A 19,805-nucleotide genomic window follows, 5' to 3' on the forward strand; every position below is an offset into this window, starting at 1 on the left:
TATCCAAATCCGGCTTTAAACTTCTTCACAACAGTATCTCGGACCTGCCTGGTGTGTTCCTTGTTCTTCATGATGCTCTCTGCGCTTTTGACGGACCTCTGAGACTATCACAGTGCAGGTGCATTTATACGGAGACTTGATTACACACAGGTGGATTGTATTTATCATCATTAGTCATTTAGGTCAACATTGGATCATTCAGAGATCCTCACTGAACTTCTGGAGAGAGTTTGCTGCACTGAAAGTAAAGGGGCTGAATAATTTTGCACGGACAATTTTTCAGTTTTTGATTTGTTAAAAAAGTTTGAAATATCCAATAAATGTCGTTCCACTTCATGATTGTGTCCCACTTGTTGTTGATTCTTCACAAAAAAATACAGTTTTATATCTTTATGTTTGAAGCCTGAAATGTGGCAAAAGGTCGCAAAGTTCAAGGGGGCCGAATACTTTCGCAAGGCACTGTATACACCCCTTCAAATGAGTGGATTTGGTTATTTCAGCCACACCCATTTCTGACATGTGTATAAAATCAAGTATACAGCCATACAATCTCTATAGACAAACATGGGCAGTAGAATGGCCTTATTGAAGAGCTCAGCGACTTACAACGTGGCGCTGTCATAGGATGCCACCTTTCCAACAAGTCAGTTCGTCAAATTTCTGCCCTGCTAGAGCTGCCCCGGGCAACTGTAAGTGCTGTTATTGTGAACTGGAAATCTCTAGGAGCATTAACGGATCAGCCGTGAAGTGGTAGACCACAAGCTCACAGAACGGGAGTGCCGAGTGTTGAAGCGCATAGTGCGTAAAGACTGCCTCTGGAAGCAATTTCAGCACAATAACTTTTAGTCGGGAGGTTAATTAAATGGATTTCCATGGCCGAGCAGCCACACACAAGCCTAAACTCACCATGCGCAATGCCAAGTGTTGGCTGGAGTGGTGTAAAGCTTGACACCATTGGACTCTGGAGCAGTGGAAACGCGTTCTCTGGAGGGATGAATCATGCTTCACCATCTAGCAGTTCGACGGACAAATCTGGTGTTGGCGGATGTCAGAAAAACATGCATAGTGCCAACTGTAAAGTTTGGTGAAGGAGGATTAATGGTCTGGGTCTGTTTTCATGGTTTGAGGTTCATGGCCCCTTAGTTCCAGTAAAGGGAAATCTTAACGCTACAGCATACAATGACATTCTAGACGATTCTGAGCTTCCAACTTTGTGGCAACAGTTTGGGAAAGGTGATTTTAGAATGAGACGTTCGACGAGCAGGTGTCCACATACTTTTGGTCATGTAGTGTACGTGATGTTTATGTCTCTTTCCTCTAGTAGTGTTTTTTGTTAGTTTTCCTCTCATAGTCACAAAGCCGAGGCAGATGGGCTCATCATCCTCAGTCTGGGGTGTTTGGTTCTCTCTCGCTCTCTTTAACACACACACACAGACACAGACACACACATACACACCTTGGAGGGGAGCGCACCTTCGATAAGCCTAAACATCCCTGCGACTGTACCTTGAGTAAGGCAAAGGCATGTCTGTGTGTGTGTGTATGCGTGTGTGTTTGGGCTATACCCCAGAGTCCTTATCTAGCCAAGCTGTAATTGAGCCCTTCACAAATCCCCCCCGCAGGCTCTATCTCTGCTTGGCCAGGTGTTACCAATGTAACCCTCCAGATGAGCCACCTGCATAACACACTACACAGGTGTGGCCGTCGCCAGGCAAGAGCACAACACAGCTGCTCCGGCCCGGGGGATAACTAGAAGGTTATTATGGGATCAACTGCAGGTGGAGGAAGAAACACACACACACATACAAAATATCTACACACACACACAGTAACCGAACACCCCAATGAGATGAGAGGTCTTTGGCTGGCGATGTCAAAGCACGCCTTTGAATCCAAAAGATGAGGACTTTCTCTTTCCCGGGCCCCCGTGTTGACATACGTTTCATTTCACCTGTCTATTGTTTCGTTTCTGACATGACAGGAACAATAAAGTTCTTTGTAGGGCTGAAAGTGGCACTATTGTCAGGTCCTTCCTGCAAGCACAATGGACGACAAACCACCATCTTGGAATGAAGCTCGGGTTAAACCATTTAATATTAAGAGGAATGCGGTTCGTGCTTTTTATTTTTTTTTACTTGCCCTACTGCCATGTCAGACGTGCCCATTGCAAAATGTCTGTTCCCTATAAAAAGCAGTAGCAAAGTCACCATTGTTTTACAAGGTGGCTGTTAAGTACATTAATGCACTGTGCTTATGTTAACCGTAGACTTCAAATGACTTATAACACTGTAGGTGTAGACTATAAGAAACTAAGAACGCAGTATGCGTATTGTATATGTTACTAGGCTATACTATGGAAAAAAGGCTTTATGCCTGCATACTGTATGTATGAAAGCAACAGTATCGCCATAGAAAGCATGCACATTGCACTCCGACTGTCAGTCTGGCATTTTTTGCTTCTAAGCAGTTGTTTATGTGCTGAGAATTTGGTAAGGTTGGCAGAGCAGGCCAAACTTCAAGAGATCTCTCGCTGCCTTGTACACTTTAATGATTAGAATACTGTAAGTAAGGGCATGTAAGGCTTTAGCTATATATGGAGTCAGCCACGGATAGCCCGATTGGTTTATCTGGTGCACGGTTTAACTGGAGAGAAAAGGAGAAGGTGGTTATTGAATATCGTTTAACAGAGTTATTGGAGAAAAGGTTTGGCGTCTGTCCCACACTTGGCCTTCCTCTGTGGAAACTTAGGGAAGATGCAGCCAAGTGAGCGTGTGACCCACCTCTCATAAATTGCACACACACACGCGCTCTCTCTCACAACCACACACACACACACTCGCACATTAACACACCACATGCACAGTTGCACACACAGGCACTCGAAAGCACAGTCCTCCCTTCTCCAACCAAAGTGTAACAAGAGATCTGACGGTTTTCCATGGGTGAGTAGGCGGGTCAGGCCTTACTTAAACTAATCGCTCCCAGCAGTGTTGAATAGCCAGACACTCTGGAGCCGTGGGCTGAGGTTTTGGAATGCCACTGCCGGCTCAATGCCTGCCTTTCATCGGAGAGCAAGGGAGAGAAGGAGAGAGAGGGAACAAGAAAGGGGGGGTGAGAGAGAGAAAAAAAGGGACCCATTTGTTATTGGTGATATAGGAGTGTCTGAAAAGGAGGGTACAATAGCTCATGGGGGGGTAAGGTGGAGCTTGGGGGTAATGGAGGGGAGGGGGGGTAAAGCAGCAGTCAATGGGTTTTCTTGTGTTTTCGCTCTGAGCGCCCCCCCCCCCCCCCCACCCATTTGTTTTTAATATCCCCAGGATGATATGCGAACAAGCCTTTGAGTGAATCGATAGCTTTGAATTGAGTTGCTGCAAAGAGGGGGGAGACGAGGCCGAGAAGAGAACACCCATAGGACTTCACATGGCCTGTTCTGATTTTATACCATTATTGTGCTGAGTATGCAGCGAATAAAATAGTCCCCTTAGATTTAGCGTGTGACCATACCACTGCCAAGCATCTTATTCATTTTGCATGTTTTTCCTTCGCTGCTAATGACCCTACCAGACATGGAGAAAATGATTATGTCTCCCGTCAAGTTGTCCCTACAGCAGATGTAACGGAAAATATGGCATTAAAAGATCAAACGGGACTGCGGGAAAAGCAGAGGAGAGAGAGTGAGACTCAGAGATTCAGGTGCATTGTGCTTTCATTGATTCCAAAGGAACTCCTGTGGGCTGAGATATGGTGAGTGGGAGGCAAGCCAAGGAGCAAGCTGTTTTGGCTGGCTCTCAAGCCTGTGAATGACGAAAGACAAGCGTGGCCTCCAACAGACGTACACAATAACACACACACAAATACTCACAGGTGTCTACTTAAAACAATGTGTGGGGGAGGGGGATAGGTCATTTACGGCTGAAAGAAAGACACTTTGCAGCATCCCAGTGTTGTTGACTTCCTGCATGGATCTCAATTTGGCTGGCGTTAGCATGTTTGCGCAGCATTGCAAATGAAGTTAATGAATCATTTAAGTCGTGTGGTTTATAGAAAATGCATTTGCAAACACTCAAGCTGCCTTGTTTGTTTAATTCCCGAGTAGGCTACCTTGTTTGTCTGTCTGTCTGTCATTAGCATGTTTACTAAGCATTAACGTTCATGACGCCATTATCACCAATGTCATTTAAGTAATTGCTGCTGCCTCCCCCCTGCATGCTTCTCAAACTTTTGTTATCTAAAATTTTCTTCAATGGCTTCGTATGCTAATACAGCACGACACTTGACTGAAGCCGTCACAGATGTAAACCATACGTAGCGCTAATGCTAATACATTAGCCGTTGGTTGCATTCAGATCATTCGTGTGTCGCCTTAGCACAATGGGGCTCCTGGGGATGCTGTTGCGTTGTGCTGCTTGGTAGCTTTCTCTCGCACTGATAAGAGCAAGCCCAAAGTGCTGTTGGGCTAGCCCCAGCTTTGTTGCCCTTGGGGGCATGTTAAAAGCCTAGAGATAATTGCCCATTTAAGAAGCAAGGTTCTTCTACCCCCCCCACCCCCCCTTTGAGATGGAGCCTCCCATCAGCGCTACCACAGCCATTCATGAGGCTATGTGGCCACCTTTTGTGATGATAATGACACCTTTCAGTAGTCACCTCAGCTGACCGGGGTTGGCTGTGTTTTCCTAGCACAAGGTGGTGCGAGTGTAAATTGTGTGTAAAGACTTTTGGGTTCGCTCCAAGAGGGGAGCATAACTGTTTGTGTCTAGGTCTTTCACTGAATGACACTGAACCACACAACATATTTCATCCCCGATAAGTACATTTGGGTAATGTGACTATGGTCATGATGGGGTATTGATCGTCTCTGCTAGGGATTCATATTTTCCGCTAGGATATTCATATAATACCGCAAAAAAAAAAAATGTAAGTGCCCATTTAAAGCATTTAAATCCAAGATATGGTCACTATGCCAGGGTTCTCCCAAAATGAGAGGGGCGCTGGGCCACATTGCTGTCTTGGCTGCTTCACTATGTAAAGATCTAACAGCAGATGAAACAGATATTTAGTAATGATAGAGTAACTTTGATCGCCAATGACATTGTTGTGAATTTCAAAACAGGCCGTTCACAAATTCTGAGCGTTATGTTCCTCAATTAATTCAGTGCATTTTACTAGTAGGCCTAGGGCATCTCGACACAGAGCGTGCTCAGGACGCAACCCGAGTAGGCTACAGAGTCATCGAATCATACAAACTTTGTAACGGCAGTCAAACAAAAGTAAAATGACCAAAGTTGCTAAACATGCCAGATAACCTCAAAAAATGACAGAATATCTTATCAGCTCATAAAATAAATTAATCCTTATCTAATCGCATCCCATTTGTTGATCGCACATTCTCTACCGAAGCTCTCATATGGGCAGCAATACAAGACAGCGCAGAGAGGCGGGGGAAATGTATTAGCTGTATTTTTGAAATGCATAGGCGAAACGTGCTTTGATAATGCAACCTATGGATTACAGAATAAAGTTAGGAATTTTCATGCAAGACGGGAGTCACGATTTGGGGTTTCAGTGGGATTGGGATGATAGGAAAATAGCAGAGTTGTGGACTCAAGTTTGATGACTTGAGACTCACCTTGATAGAAAATAACTTGGACGTGGAGCCTCTGACTTGACTTTGACTTGAGACTGATGACTTGTAATTGTCTGGACAGGGTTTTTGTCACATTTTGTCAGTCATTTTGTGGCACAGAGTCGACCTGGATGACTCTACATGCAGCCAGAGACAGTAGTCACAGCTTTGCCTTTGCAAAATAACCTGCAACAGATTGGCTAGTGAAATGCACACTCGGCCGTCTGATTGGACTGTCAATCAACACAGGTTAGGTGAGCTAGCGAACAGATTGCTGATTTGCAGTACAGCTATAGGATCGGGTGCAGAGCGAACATCAAATTGTAGGGAGAGATGATTACCATAATAAATATGCAGCAATTTATTAATTTTTTAAATGGAGATCAAGAATATTATTAACTGTTGACTTTGCAAGCTCACCAGCAATGTGGCAACAATTACTGTCATAGGTATGTACAAATTGCTTGAAATTGATCATTAACTTATGAAGCTTGCAGGTAGAAGTTGTACGGCATGCTTAGCTTGTACGACATGCTTAGCTAAATGTTCCTGATCATCTAATAGATGAGCAAACTAGAATAAAGATGATTATTAGCCCTCACGTCAACTTTCCTCAGCCTAATTGTTACCAAATATCCAAACGGAGATACAGTGAAAACAAACAAAAAAATCTGATATTGAATTACCTAGATGAGTCTCCCACGCTCGTCTCAACACCGTGCGATGGCGCAATCCCAATCAAAACGGCGCTGGGAAATATAATCTAGGTGACCACATACATTTAAATTAGTATAACGATTGGGTATGACTTTGGGCGTTTCAGTATAAACACGAATTTGATACATGCCTTCAATTGCATTATCCTACTTTATTCCAATATTTTCATCATTCAGTTGATCATAACTAAGGTGAGTTATGAGTTATGGCTGTTTCCTTGTCTCCTCACTCCACTGCCGCCCGCCTCTGCCCCCTTGTTCTCAACACCAGTTTAAATCAATACAGCCTTTTTTTTCGGACTCATTTAATTTCTGTGATCTCGTACAAGGCCTGGGCTCGGGCTTCAGATCACCGGGCTTGAGTCGGACCGGGATGTCATTTTCAGTTCTGATTAGAACTCTTAACTGCATTCGGGTCTAGTGTGCAGTCCAGCAGTGTCAATCATTCATGTCCTTTGAATTTATGGTGACTTTGTGTAAATACTCTATTCTAAAGGTTTCTAAGCAACAACCAGTTTGGATGTGCTGTTAATGTGCTTTTTAATTTATTTTTTACAATCTGCTGCTGCACATCTTGTGTATTTTGTGTAATTGCATTAGTGCAACATTGGGGGGAAATGTTGTAGGCTAATTTCCCGGGTTTTGTCATCAAAAATATCAGGAAATGTAGAGGGGTCCCGGGAGTGTCCCGGGAACCGGTGTTAATCCCTAGTCTCTGCTCAATAGTGAAGGGAATTGTGTCATTTTCACTGATATTGGGTCCCCCCAAAAAGTATCACTTACCGAGGTGTGACCACAATGTCCCCTTTTCCCTCTCCCACCTGGACAAGAGGAGCATCTACTGTACGTGATAATGCTGTTAATTGACTATAGCTCAGTGTTCAACACCATAGTACCCTCATCACTAAGCTCAGGACCCTAGGACTGAACACCTCCCTCTGAAACTGGATCCTGCACTTCTTGATGGACCACCTCCAGATGGTGAGGGTAGGCAACAACACAGGCCCCTCAGGGGTGAGTGCTTAGTCCCCTCCTGTACTCCCTGTTCACCCACGACTGCGTGGCCAAGCACGACTCCAACACCATCATTAATTTTGCTGAAGACACAACGGTGGTTGGCCTGACCACCGATGACGATGAGAAAGCCTATTAGGGGGGAGGTCAGTGACCTGGCTGTGTGGTGCCAGGACAACAACCTCTCCCTCAACAAGACAAAGGAGCTGATTGTGGATTCCAGGAAACGGAGGGCCTAGCGCACCCCCATCCACATTGATGGGGCTGTAGTGGAGCGGGTCTAGATCTTCAAGTTCCTCTGTGTCCACATCACTTAGGAATTAACATTGTCCGCACACACCAACACAGTCGCGAAGAAGGCACGACAACGCCTGTTCCCCCTTAGGAGGCTGAAAAGATTCAGCATGGACCCTCAGATCCTAAAAGAGTTATACAGCTGCACCACTGAGAGCATCTTGACTGGCTGCATCACTGTTTGGTAAGGCAACTGCTTAGCATCCGACCGCAAGGCGCTATAGAGGGTAGAGGTCGACCGATTAATCGGAATGGCCGATTAATTAGGGCCGATTTCAAGTTTTCATAACAAATCGGAAATTTGTATTTTTGGACACTGATTTTTTTAAATATTTTTTATTTTTTACACCTTTATTTAATCTTTATTTAACTAGGCAAGTCAGTTAAGAACACATTCTTATTTTCAATGACGGTCTAGGAACAGTGGGTTAACTGCCTTGTTCAGGGGCAGAACAACAGATTTTTACCTTGTCAGCTCAGGGGATTCAGTCTTGCAACCTTACAGTTAACTCGTCCAACGCTCTAACCACCTGATTACATTGCACTCCACGAGGAGACTGCCTGTTACGCAAATGCAGTAAGACAACGTAAGTTGCTAGCTAGCATTAAACTTATCTTATAAAAAACAATCAATCATAATCACTAGTTAACTACATGGTTGATGATATTACTAGTTTATCTAGTGTGTCCTGCGTTGCATATAATCGATGCGGTGCGTATCATTGCTCCAATATGTACCTAACCATAAACATCAATGCCTTTCTTAAAATCAATCAAATCAATACACAGAAGTATATATTTTTAAACCTGCATATTTAGCTAAAAGAAATCCAGGTTAGCAGGCAATATTAACCAGGTGAAATTGTGTCACTTCTCTTGCATTCATTGCACGCAGAGTCATTGTATATGCAACAGTTTGGGCCGCCTAATTTGCCATAATTTTACGTAATTATGACATAACATTGAAGGTTGTGCAATCTAACAGGAATATTTAGACTTATGGATGCCACCCGTTAGATAAAATACGGAACGGTTCCGTATTTCACTGAAAGAATAAATGTCTTGTTTTCGAGATGATAGTTTCCGGATTCGGCCATATTAATGACCAAAGGCTCGTATTTGTGTGTATTATCATGTTATAACTAAGTCTATGATTTGATAAAGCAGTCTGAGCGATGGTAGGCAGCAGCAGGCTCGTAAGCATACATTCAAACAGCACTTTCGTGCGTTTGCCAGCAGCTGTTTATGACCTCACTCCTATCAACTCCCGAGATTAGGCTGGTGAAACCGATGTGAAATGGCTAGCTAGTTAGCGGGGTGCGTGCTAATAGCGTTTCAAACGTCACTCGCTCTGAGACTTGGAGTGGTTGTTTCCCTTGCTCTGCATGGGTAACGCTGCTTCGAGGGTGGCTGTTGTTGTTGTGTTCCTGGTTTGAGCCCAGGTAGGAGCGAGGAGAGGGACGGAAGCTACACTGGCAATACTAAAGTGCCTATAAGAACATACAATAGTCAAAGGTTAATGAAAAACAAATGGTATAGAGAGAAATAGTTCTATAATTCCTATAATAACTACAACCTAAAACTTCTTACCTGGGAACATTGAAGACTCATGTTAAAAAGAACCACCAGCTTTCATATGTTCTCATGTTCCGAGCAAGGAACTTAAACGTTAGCTTTCTTACATGGCACATATTGCACTTTTACTTTCTTCTCCAACACTTTGTTTTTGCATTATTTAAACCAAATTGAACATGTTTCATTATTTATTTGAGGCTAAATTGATTGTATTCATGTATTATATTAAGTTAAAATAAGTGTTCATTCAGTATTGTTGTAATTGTCATTATTACAAATAAAAAAATACATATATATATTTTTTTTTATTTTAAATCGGCCGATTAATCGGTATCGGCTTTTTTGGGTCCTCCAATAATCGGTATCGGCATTGAAAAATCATAAGCGTCGAATTCTTATAGAGGGTAGTGCATACGACCCGGTACATCACTTGGGCCAAGCTTCCTGCCATCCAGGATCTCTATACCAGGTGGTGTCAGAGAAAGGACTTAAAAATTGTCAAAAACTCCAGACACCCAAGTCATACTGTTCTCTCTGCTACCGCACATCAAGCGGTGCCAATCCACCAAGTCTGGAACCAACAGGACCCTGAACAGCTCATACCCCCTAGCCATAAGACTGCTAGTTAGTTAAATAGTTAACCAATAGCGACCCGGACTATCTGCATTGACCCTTTTTGCACTAACTCATTTGACTCATCACATACGCTGCTGCTACTGTTTATCTATCCTGTTGCCTAGTCACAGTATCCCTACCTATGTGTACATATCTACCTCAATGACCTTGTATCCCTGCACATCGACTCTGTACTGGTACCCCGTGTATACCCCGTGTATCGTTACTCATTGTGTATTTATTTCTTGTGTTATTATTTTTCTATTATTTCTATTGGTTTCTCTCTGCATTGTTGTGAAGGGCCCGTAAGTAAGCAACTCACTTCACTGTTAGTCTACACCTTTTGTTTTACGAAGCAGGTGAGACACACACACACACAGGCACACACGCTCCAAATGGTCAAGGTATTGGCCCTACACATCTGTATCCATTCGACCCGTAGCTGTATTGCATGAGCTCATTGTGGAGGCCACAATCCTCCTCCTATTCCCCTCACTCACACAACAAGCTATCCATCACAAGGCATAATTAGTGAGTGGGTGAGGTAATGATTATATATTTCTCCCTCTACCCTTTAGACCCTCCAAACATCCAAACTCCCCAAACTCCTCGTTCCTCCCACCTCTGGACTACAGGAGAGTGCCAGTGCTGTCGTTTAAGCACTCTGTTTATTTTTCTAAAAGTAGATGTTCGGAGAGAGAGAGAGCGTGTGAACAGAAACAGATGCTCGAGGTTCACTGGGGTGTCTCATTTTGTGGGCAGCTAGCAACGTCCCCTTTTCCTTTTTTCTCAGTCTCGGCCGCATAGCCTAGCACAATGGTTAACAGCTGTGGGAGACTGCATGGAGCTAAAGCACTTCCATACCACATTCAATATTGACTTTCCCCCTTAAAAAAATTACTACATAAGTGTATGCTTTGCTTTCTCCCTCTATGGGATCGATTATGGCCAAATACATAGACAGTTCAGACGGTATGCGTGGAAGAGAAAGCTAAAGGCTAAGTAAGAATGGTTGGTTGGTGTGTGTTATCTGAATTAAGGGCTAGCTAGCATGGACACACTGACCTGTAGGGCTAGCGAGTGTAGCGTCTGGGTTTATCATCTGCAGAGCACCCGCAGTCAGTGCTGCACCTCCTGTTCCCTCTGCCACGGCCACCTGGCCCTCTCTCCCTTGGCCAGATGCACTCTCTAAATGTATCAGTCCAAGGATATCAAATAAAGCTGTGCTGTGCGTGTGTGTGTCTGCTCTTGGCTTAGTTGCCTCGTTTTAACCTGCAGTATCAGCTGAACCTTGGGAGGCAATTAGAATCTGTGTGTGTGTGTGTGTGTGTGTGTGTACAAGGGCGGGTTATATCACGTCTTAATGAACTGTTAGTGTTTGTCTTGGACTGCTGTTTGTTTGTTTGTTTGTTTGTTTGTTTGAGCACTTGTGTGCTATTTAGACTACTCCTGTCTGGAGCCTTGAAATGCCTTGATTATGTGTACGTGGTTTGCCAGTTGTCAATTATAGAGCCTAATCATTGACTCACCACAGAATTAGAAGGAACTCAGTCTTGACAATCTAAAATCTGCATTATAATTCTATTTTTAGAGGTTTCATTCCCCCCAAAAATGTTGGTGAAAAGCAAAACCATCCACTTTCTACGATGTTTTATCTGCCTTTCTCTCTTGTACTGTCGATAAATCAGTTGCTGGCTTAAATTTAACTCAGTGAAGCTTGAGGACAAGAGGTTGCATTCATCTCCCCTCAAGTGTCCACACACTGGATTCAATGGCCTACCAGACTGCATTAAGGTGGTGAAACAAAAAGAGAGCCAAAGAAAGAAAAAGGGCCACAGAGGGGGTATAAAACATTGTGAGAGCCCCACTCTTGAAGGGGGGTATAGAGGAAAGTAATGCCCCCCCCTCCTCCCCCCTTACTTGTCACAGCCTTTGTTTAGCCTGAAGGTGCCAGTACAATTAGTTATGTTAATCACGAGGGTCCATCGGTAAATACATTAAATAGGGGGGACGTGGCCTTGTCGGTGACATCAGCCCAGCAGACTGTGCCTGGAAAAAGAGGAGAGAGTCTGTGGGAAAAGGGGGGAGGAGTCAGTCAGAGAGAGAGAGAGAGAGAGAGAGAGAGACAGACGGAGGGAGGGAGAGCGAGAGAGAAAGAGAGAGGTTCACACAGCAGAGAGAGAGAGGTAGAGCGCGAACACACAGTGTGTGTGTGTGACGGAGAGAGAGCAGTGACAAAGCGAGAGCAAGAGAACAGGCACAGAGCGAGAGAGAACGAACAGAGCAAGAGAGAGCGAGAACGCACAGTGCTGGACTGCCTGGATATCCTCTTCCATCTGGGAGCCATCTGTGTTTCTTTGGCTCTGGACTCGGCCACACTGGGGCTCACATATGTGGGAACGCAAACACATGCCTGACATATGAAGGCGTGGAGAGGGAGAGAAGACAAAGATAAGAAAGCAAAAGGCACCCCAGCTGAATTAGGACCGACAAGAGCCGACTCTGCTAGGGTGGAGGTAAAAACATATTCCTTCACTTTCTCGTGTGCGCCAAGTGCATTTTCTATTTTTGTTGTATTTAAATCTGTCTCTGTATGCGCGTCGGCGTGTTCAGGGTGTGATTGAGCGAAGGAGAGTGTGTGTGCTTTGTCTACCCCAATTAGCCTCTGTACAGATGGTGCATCATCCCCCTTTTCTTATCTTCTCATCTCTTTTGCATTGTCTGCCAAGGGAAGAGAGGGATGCACATGGCTAAGAGTTAGCTTAGCACCAGAAAACTGCTGCCGTTTGAGACCAATTGTCAGCTCAGTGTTGCAAATGACTGTTTGTTATGGCATTGGGTCTGGTTTTGAATTGGAACGGACACTGTAAACGCAGGACTACTTACTAATCGGAGGTTGCTTTGGTCGTTCACGTATTTTCCCAGACGGATGGTAGTCTTGTTTTTAGATTTTTTTTTCAGTTGTTTTGAGTGACAAGTGATAATTTGCTTGTGGGCTGTACTGCCGGGCTATTCCATGCTCTTTAGAGGTAAACCAAATGAACGCGTACGTTGAGGTGACTATGACGAGTCGGTGACGATTTAAGGATATTGCGATCTTTCATGCTTTCCTTATCCTTAAATTGGTACCTGGCAACACGTTGTTAATGAAGAGTACTATCCAGAGTAGGGCACTCCAGCCCTGTTCCTAGAGAGCTACCCTCCTGTAGGTGTTCAATCCAACCCCAGTTGTAACTAACTTGATTCATCTTATCAACCAGCTAATTATTAGAATCAGGTGCACTAGATCAGGGTTGGAGTGAACCTACAGGACGGTAGCTCTCCAGGAACAGGGTTGGAGAGCCATGGTCCAGAGAATACTCTTGTTGCTGACACTGTGTGCAAGGCTCACATTTTTCCATAGCTAATAATGCATTGAAATCGTTAGCAACTCAAGTACATACCTAGTACATGTATTATAGTGTAGGGCAAGAAGAGCTCTGCTGCATCAAAGGGTGATGTCTGGGCATGTTTTGAGGTAAAACAATGAAGGGGAAGGCTAGTCCTATTGGTACAGTGAATGGACTCATCTCTGTGTATTTGTGTTTGCTGGGGTGGAGTGGATGGAGAGGGAGGAATGGAAGGAGAGACAGACAGACAGAGAGGGGACCTGGCAAGTCTCAGCCAAGTAGAGCAGGACTCCACGCCTGTGGGGAGATAGGACTGGGCAGGCTCAAACCATGAAGTCTCAGAGTCTGGGGGCCGGCTGGACATTGTCAGGGGTTGTCACACCCCTGACAGCAGCAGCAGGAGGTGTGTGTGAGAGAGATGGGCCCCCATTTTCTTCCATCTCCACGTGAATTTTCAACAGTTTCAAAGTCGTCATTTGGTTTATATAGAAATATGATACATTTACAATACAGTTTTGAAAAATCCATTCACACACTCATCCACCTACATTCTCTTACCTATGAAGTATGAATTTATACCTAGTCTATACCAATTATTAGTGATTAATTGCTGAGATGAATGAGAAAGATCAGACTTTCATGAAGTCATCGACACCATTAACCTTTGTCCACTCAGCATTAAATCCTTACAATGCTACATTTATTTTCCCCTCCCTCTTTCCATCGCTCTCTTTGGTGTGCACACACACACACACACACACAGAAGTTCCAAGCAGCTGCTTCAAACATTGCGGAGCAGGAAGCTCTCGAATAGTTCCAGTGATTAGGCCTGTGATATCTAGCCTGGGGGAGGAAGAGGGGTGAGGTGTGTCTGGGGAGGGAGAGGTGGGGAGGAAGAGGAGAGTTGGGGAGGACGATGACCATGCATCTTGTCCTCAGAAGAGGCCCCAATCACAACAATTTGCTCTCTCCAAATGTCAATTTTAGAGCAAACTGTCTATATGTATATGAGGAGTTAGTGTGTGTGTGAGAGAGTGCTTGTGTGTGTGTCTGTGGTTGGGGGAAGATATTGCCTGTGTAATTTGACTGCTCGTGTAAGTGTATGAGCTTGTAAGTTCATGAGTGTGTGTGAATCCCCCCCCCCCGCCCAACCAGTTTTCCATTGAGGTCCTATGAGGGCCCCCTTCTTTTGAGAAGTGTCATAGGTCTGGCTTGGAGCCTATGACTCTGGTGGAGACTGCTCAGGGTAATGCCTTGTGCCCCAGCCCAGTGACCCAGAACCGCAGGCCTTTGTTCACTGTACTGGTTTGAACAGATATGTTTCCCGTCTGGGGGGGGGGGGGGGCGCTAAACGACATGTTTAGCCCCTGAGAAATGGCCCTTAGTGTCAGTGGTCCTTTGAGTGTAAGTAGTGTATGTGTGTAAGAGAAAGTACGTATGTGATTTTTTTTTTAGGTTCTGTGTGTAGGGAGTACAAATCAAATTGTATTTCTCACGTGTCGATTTACAACAGGTGTAGTAGACCTTACAGTGAAATGCCTACTTACAAGCCCTTAACCAACAATGCTTTAAGATGTTAAGAAGAAAAATGTGTTAAGTAAAAAATGTAAAAGAAGTTGCAAATAATTAACCAGCAGCAGTAAAATAACAATAGCAATAGCGAGGCTATACAGGGGGTACCAGTACAGAGTCAGTGTGCGGGGCACCGGTTAGTCGAGGTAATTGATGTAATATGTACATGTAGGTAGAGTTAAAGTGACCATGAATAGATAAACAGTGTAGCAGCAGCATAAAAGAGGGGTCTGGGCAGCCCTTTGATTAGCTGTTCAGAAGTCTTATGGCTTGAGCGTAGAAGCTGTTAAGAACTATTTTGGACCTAGACTTGGCGCTCCGGTACCGCTTGCCGTGCGGTAGCAGAGAGAAGCCTATGACAAGGGTGGCCGGAGTCGTTGGCAATTTTTAGGGCCTTCCTCTGAAACCGCCTGGTGTAGAGGTCCTGGATGGCGGGAAGCTTGGCCCAGTGTACGCACTACACTCTGTAGTGCCTTGCGGTCGGAGGCTGAGCAGTTGCCATACCAGGCAGTGATGCAACCCATCAGGATGCTCTCGATGGTGCAGCTGTAGAACCTTTTGAGGATCTGAGGACCCATGCCAAATCTTTTCAGTCTCCTGAGGGGGAATAGGCTGTGTAGTGCCCTCTTCACAACTGTCTTAGTGTGTTTGGACCTTGATAGTTTGTTGGTGATGTGGACACCAAGGAACTTGAAGTTCTCAACCTGCTCCTCTCTGTGTTTGTGTGTAAGAGAAAGTATGTGTGTGATTTGTATATATTAGGTTATGTGTGTGTAGGGGGTTGCTTTCAAGGGAGACACTGTTTTGTCACGGTGTGTGTAAGTGAGAGGTTGATTCGTAGATAGAAGCTGTGTTAAAGGGAGATTTTGGTTGTTTATCTACTTACCAAGTCAGACGCAATGTATCTGTCTAGTCCCCTGCTTTTGAGAGGAGCTGGCTACTGTATCAGGATACTTTATGGGAAGGCAGGTAGCCTAGTGGTTAGAGCGTTGGACTACTAACCGGAAGGTTGCAAGATCAAATCCCCGAGCTGACAAGGTAAAAATCTGTCATTATGCCCCTGAACATGGCAGTTAACCCACTGTTCCTAGGTCGTCTTGACTGACTTGCCCATTTAAATAAAGGTAAAATACTTCCAGCAATTGTGCTAGGCTAACGATATGCTAACTTCAATAAACTGCACAAAGAGACAAAGATAAACAACCTACATCACGCAGTATCCCTTTAAAGGAGATTGTATTGTTTGGTGTATTTTTTTCCCTTTCCCCATGCATGACCTCAATCAGAACCATGCTCAGGGCCCACAGACACCCAGAGGTATACCTCGCGCTCTCTCTCTCTTGCTCTCTCTCTCTGTTTTTCTCTCTGTGATCTATCTATCATCCGTGACCTCTACAGAGTGTGTGTGTGTGTGTTGGCTCAGGCCCACCTCACAGGCTGTACGACAGCCACCATCCAACACAAACACTTCTGTCTCTCCTCCCCCCTTTTCTCCCTTACCCTCTCTACACTATCCACTCTCCTCTCACTCCCCTTTTGTTGAACCCCCGCTCTCTTTTTCCTATGTTTCTTACTGTAGCCCCGTTTTCTCTCTCTCTCTTTCTTACTGTTGTACTCTATCCTCTCCTCAAGGTTCTCTCTCTCTCTTCCTCCTTCTTTCCCTTCCTATTGATCCCTCTCCTTTCTCTCGTCCTTCTTTACCTTCCTCACTTACTTCCCTCCCTCCTACTCTCCCTCCCTTTCCTCTCAAGTCAGCACATGCCTCCCTTCCAAAGGAGGCTGGTGGGAGGACCTATAAGAGGATGGGTTCATTGTAATGGCTGGAATGGAATTAATGGAACGGAGTCAAACATGTGGTCGCCATTTGTTTGATGTGCTTGATTTTTGTTCCATTTATTCCATTCCAGCCATCCCAATGAGCATGTTCTCCCATAGCTCCTGCCACTAGCGGCCTCTGTTCCACTCCCAGGTTTCTGTTTCACATTACCAAGTATGTCATTAATTATGGCGAGCAAACAAACTCTCTGCGGTCTTCTCTGTCCTATTGTCTATTTTCCTCTCCTAAGCCGTGAGTTATGGACCTGCGACTGACTGTACAGAGAAGCGAGACGCACCCCCCGCTCTGGGCCCCCGAATGTAGGTAGTATAGAGCATAGAAGAACAGTAGTACACTCCCTACACACCCACGTAGAAACACACAATCTTGCGCACAGACATGCTTTTAGAAACGCACAATCATGTGCTCACACACCAAAACATGCGAACACACACTGTGTGGAACACCCACACACAATCAGGGCCGGGACGATACCAGCGGATATAACTACTTTAGGAAAACATAATTATGTTGCCATCCAGAGTCACATTTTATTAATTTATCAAGCTATAGCACACAATATTTTGCATACAGCAGGTTTTTGAAAGGACCAAAGAGTTTGATTTGCCTCGTGTTTTAATTTTGGCTATCAAAAAAAATACTGGTATCTTCACAGCCCTAACACAACTGCACTGAAACGCACAAATGCATATGCACCCCCCACCCACACACACACACACTAATTTTCTCCATTGTTCTAAGCACAGCTGGTCTCTTTGTTGTCCTTATCTCTTTCTCTGGCAGAAGCAGTGGAGCTCCAACATTAGGACTGACTTAAAGCCTGTCGCATGCTATCCAGTCTCAACTTGGCGCGCCTGTTCGCGCACACTGTATATTATGATGACATTTTGTGATGTTTTAGTTTGTTTTGGAGTTCGGCAGAGATTTTGCTTCGGATGTTTGTTCACACTACATTTTTCCTTGAGGCAAGTAGAAGTTCGCTTGCAACAAACATCTTAGCCTGATGTAAAATTAAGCGACAAACGCCTCCCCGGCAAAAACGACAAAATTAATTACACATTTCTTGATTTGTCTTAAATGAATTCAGACTATGTTGAGGAACTGCGCTAGAATGGTGCCGAAGGAGATTGCTGCTGTTTTACGATCCCGTAACCAATTGTGCAATTTTGTATGTTTTTTTTCGAGTTATTTGTAAGTTATTTTGCACATAATGTTTCTGCCACTGTCTTATGACCGGAAATAGCTTCTAGATATCAGCACAGTGATTACTCACCCCATACTGGAGGAATAATTTTTCTTCAACGAGTCAGACGGGAAGGATTTACTTCAGACGCCTGACAAGGCCGTCAATCACCGTCATCTGCAGGAGAAAGAGACGGAGGTATCGTGGACGAAGATCCGGGTGCTTTGTTAGGATCCGTTGCCGAGAGGGTAATCGAACTTTACCATCAGTCCTATTAGCCAAAATACAATCAATTGATAATAAAAATAGATGAACTGCGATCACATATATCCTACCAACGGGAAATTAAAAACTAGTGTCTTTATGTTTCACCGAGTCGTGAACGAACGTCCTGAACGAACGACATGAATAACATACAGCTGGTGGGATAGAACAGTGGCCTCTGGTAAGACCAGTGGTGGCGGTCAATGTATATTTCTCAACAACAGCTGGTGCACAAAATATAAGGACGTCTCAAGGTGTTGCTTGCCTGGGTAGAAAATCTCATGATATGATGATATGACATGATATGAATTTACCAAGAGTTTTCATCTGTATTTTTCGTAGCTGTCTACATACCACCACAAACCGATGCTGGCACTAGAGCCGCACTCAATGAGCTGTATACCGCCATATGTAAACAGGAAAATGCTCATCCAGAGGCGGCGCTCCTAGTGGCTGGGGACTTGAATGCAGGAAAACTCAAATCCGTTATCTATTTTCTACCAACATGTTACATGTGCAACCAGAGGGAAAAAACTCTAGACCACCTTTACTCCACACACAGAGACATGTACAAAGCTCTACCTCGCCCTCCATTTGGCAAATCTGACCATAATTCTAACCTCCTGATTCCTGCTTACAAACAAAAACTAAAGCAGGAAGCACCAGTGACTCGGTCAATAAGAAAATGGTCAGATGAAGCAGATGCTAAGCTACAGAACTGTTTTGCTAGCACAGACTGGAATATGTTCCGGGCTCCCGAGTAGCGCAGCGGTCTAAGGCACTGCATCTCAGTGCAAGAGAGGTCACTACAGTCCCTGGTTTGAATCCAGGCTGCATCACATCTGGCTGTGATTGGGAGTCTCATAGGGCGGTGTACAATTGGCCCAGCGTTGTTCTGGTTTGGCCGGGGTAGGCTGTCATTGTAAATAAGTATTTGTTCTTCACTGACTTGCCTAGTTAAATAAAAAATATTCTGATGACATTGAGGAGTACACCACATTGGTCACTGGCTTCACAAATAAGTGCATTGATGACATCGCCCCCCCTCCCCCGGCTATGCCCTCCAACAAACCATCAAACAGGCAAAGCATCAATACAGGACTAAAATTGAGTCGTACTACACCGGCTCCGCCGCTTATCCGATGTGGCAGGGCTTGCAAACTATTAGACTACAAAGGGAGCTGCCCAGTGACACGAGCCTACCAGACGAGCTAAATTACTTCTATGCTCGCTTGAGAGCATCAGCTGTTCCCGGGCGACTGTGTGATCACGCTCTCCGTAGCCGATGTGAGTAGGACCTCTAAACAGGTCAACTTTCAGAAGGCAGATGTGTACTCTGAGCATGCGCTGACCAACTGTCAAGTGTCCTCACTGACATTTTCAAACTGTCCCTGACTGAGTCTGTAATACCAACATGTTGCAAACCGACCACCCCTTTGCCTAGAACACTAAGGTAACCTGCCTAAATGACTACCGACCCATAGCACTCACATCTGTAGCCATGAAGTGCTTTGAAAGGCTGGTCATGGCTCACATCAACACCATTATCCCAGAAACCCTAGACCCACTCCAATTTGCATACCACCCCAACAGATCCACAGCTGATGCAGTCTCTGTTGCACTCAACACTGCCCTTTCCCTCCTGGACAAAAGGAATACCTATGTGAGAATGCTATTCATTGACTACAGCTCAGCGTTCAACACCATAGTGCCCTCAAAGCTC

General features: G+C 44.7%; 1 protein-coding gene across 2 annotated transcripts in view; it reads left to right on the forward strand.

Moving 5' to 3' along the window:
* LOC139370654 (CBFA2/RUNX1 partner transcriptional co-repressor 2) overlaps nt 1–19,805 on the forward strand; it is a 51,888-nt gene that overhangs the window by 6,711 nt on the left and 25,372 nt on the right. Inside the window, exon 1 of one of the 2 annotated variants that reach the window (XM_071110260.1) lies at nt 12,020–12,353. The exons of the other annotated variant lie outside the window; for it this stretch is intronic. The gene's annotated coding sequence lies outside the window, so the exon portion shown is untranslated. Of the gene's footprint in view, nt 1–12,019; nt 12,354–19,805 lie in introns of those variants that run through there. 2 annotated transcript variants of the gene reach the window in all.

The sequence above is a fragment of the Oncorhynchus clarkii genome, chromosome 17 (genome assembly GCF_045791955.1).
Source record: "Oncorhynchus clarkii lewisi isolate Uvic-CL-2024 chromosome 17, UVic_Ocla_1.0, whole genome shotgun sequence".
Taxonomy (NCBI): Eukaryota; Metazoa; Chordata; class Actinopteri; order Salmoniformes; family Salmonidae; genus Oncorhynchus; species Oncorhynchus clarkii.